Here is a 2,380-nt window from a genome sequence, read left to right as displayed (position 1 = left end):
GGCCTGGTAAAACTCTGCCACGTGCGGCCGCGTGGTCACCCTCACCGCCTCCGAATGAGACTCAAGGAGGTGCCGGCACTGGTGCGAGCAGATGGCCCTCGGGGCAAGAGAGGAGCTCCAGGCTGCACCGGCCGTCCAGGGAGGACCCCGAGTGAGGACTGAGGGAGTCACCCACCCCAAAGAGAAGGGACAAGAGAGAATATGGCCCGTCCCCTCCTGTCAACCCTTAAGACTCCCAAGAAAGGACTGTCAGGCTGAGACTGCCCGTAATTTCCTCTGCCAGGTCCGAGGGAGGTTAGAGCTTTGTTCTGAAGGGGCAGCCACCAGGCAGCAGAACGGAGGGTCCCAGGACCCTTCGGTGGTGGGCTGAACGCTCCCTCCTTTCCTCCTCCTGGGTGTCGTGGAAGATGGTGGTGTCAACTTCAGAGCAGCAGAGGGGAGGGGGTGGGGGGGTGGGGGAGTCTTGCCAACAACCATCATCCGGACTCTGAATGGGAACCGTGGGGACCTACCTCCCCTGCCAGCCCCCACTGTCACCCCCGTACCGCCCAGGCAGGGCTGGCTGGCTGTGCCCCAAGGCCTACTCTACCGTCCTCCACAGGGGTCTCAGGGGACAGGCTGAGCACGAGAACAGGAGCCCTGTGGGTCCTCGGGCAGTGCCCTCAAGGACCCTGCAGAGGCGGCCTTGGTTAAAGCCAGGGAGGAATCTCCCCGCTGAAAGTGCTCACAGCATCTCCTTGTCCCTCCCCCAGGTGCCCTCGTTGCCTGCCTTCCTGCCCACGTTCCCGCCTGCTGGCCCTGACCTGTGTCATCATGCCTCGGGGCCAGAAGAGCAAGCGCCGTGCCCGCGAGAAACGCCACCAGGCCCGGGGGGAGACTCAGAGTCTCAAGGGTGCCCAGGCCACTGAGGAGGCAGCGGAAGAGATACAAGAGTCGCCCCCCTCCCCCGCTTCTGTTTCTTGGGGTACTCCCCCGAGCTCCCCTGTTGCTGGCACTCACCAGGAGCCTCAGGGAGCCCCAGCCACGAGCTCTCGTGATGCAGAGGTTTCATGCCCAGGATCTGAAGCAGGTGCCCAGAGCCAAGATGAGAGAAGTGCAGGTACCTCCCAGGCAGCACCTTCCATTCGCAGCAGTCGCACAGATCCTCTGACCAGGAAGTCCAGAATATTCGTGCGGTTCCTGCTAGAGAAGTACAAGACGAAGGAGCCCATCCTGCAGGCAGCACTGCTGAAGACTCTCAGCAGGAAGTACAGGAATCACTTCCCTGAGATCCTCAGGAGAGCCTCTGCGATCATAGAGGTGGTCTTTGGCCTCGAGCTGAAGGAAGTTGACCCCAGCAATCACTCCTACGCCCTCATCAGCAAGATGGCCCTCCCCAGCGAGGGAAGTCCGAGTGATGAGTCGGGGCTGCCCAAGTCCGGTCTCCTGATGGTTCTCCTGGGCATGATCTTCACGAAGGGCAACCGTGCCACCGAGGAGGAGTTCTGGGAATTCCTCAATGCGTTGGGTTTCTATGCTGGGAGGAGGCACTTGATCTTTGGGGAGCCCACGAGGTTCATCCGCAAAGATTTCTTGCAGCAGAAGTACCTGGCCTACTGCCAGGTGCCCGGCAGCGATCCTCCGCGCTATGAGTTCCTGTGGGGCCCGAGAGCCCACCATGAAACCAGCAAGATGAAAGTGCTGGAGTTTGTGGCCAAGATCATTGGTACCATCCCCAGTGCCTTACCAGGTCTCTATGAGGCGGCTCTGAAAGATGAGGAAGAGAGAGCAAGATTGAGAGTCGCGGCCAGGGCTGCAGCTGCTGCTGCGGGCAGAGGCCCTTTCATAGCCAAGATCCACAGCTGCCCCAGATGTAGGGGGGGAGGCCGTGGACACTTTGCTTACTTTGTTTTGGCAGGGAGCAGTCAGGCTCCTAAATAGTGCAGAGTAGTAGGGGTGGAGGGAACAAAGTATAGATCTTACTTATCTTCCTGTTTTAAACTAGTAACTTCTATATATTATTGATTGATTTAGGTTTTTTCAAATGTTTTTTTCTTCTAATAGTGTGTTTTCTTAAGAATAGGAATTCGTGAATGACATTCCTTGCATATTTATTGCTGTTTAAAGAGTTCTAAAGTTACAGTTTTGGTATATGTAAAAGAAATTCACGAACCGTCTATATTTTCTGTATGATCCAGAAGTAGAAAACATGGCACTGCAATAGAGATTTTCATGGAAATGTGAAAGGCGACCACAGAAAATATTTAGGAACAAAAAATGGAGAAAACAGAGAGTAAAAGCCATTTAACTCGTGGTTTGCCTTATTTCGTTTAAACTTTCTTTTGGTAGAAATAAAAGATAGTTTGATTTAGCTCATTTGTGAGTATTTGTTTCTTTTGCC

At 55.0% G+C, this 2,380-nt stretch overlaps 1 pseudogene; it reads left to right on the top strand.

Moving 5' to 3' along the window:
* The first annotated feature begins 491 nt into the window (after window positions 1-491).
* Window positions 492-1,920, top strand: LOC137216860 (melanoma-associated antigen B4-like; annotated as a pseudogene).
* The last annotated feature ends 460 nt before the right edge of the window (window positions 1,921-2,380 follow it).

The sequence above is a fragment of the Pseudorca crassidens genome, chromosome X, assembly GCF_039906515.1.
Source record: "Pseudorca crassidens isolate mPseCra1 chromosome X, mPseCra1.hap1, whole genome shotgun sequence".
Classification (NCBI taxonomy): domain Eukaryota; kingdom Metazoa; phylum Chordata; class Mammalia; order Artiodactyla; family Delphinidae; genus Pseudorca; species Pseudorca crassidens.
This window is presented reverse-complemented; position numbering and strand designations above follow the sequence as displayed.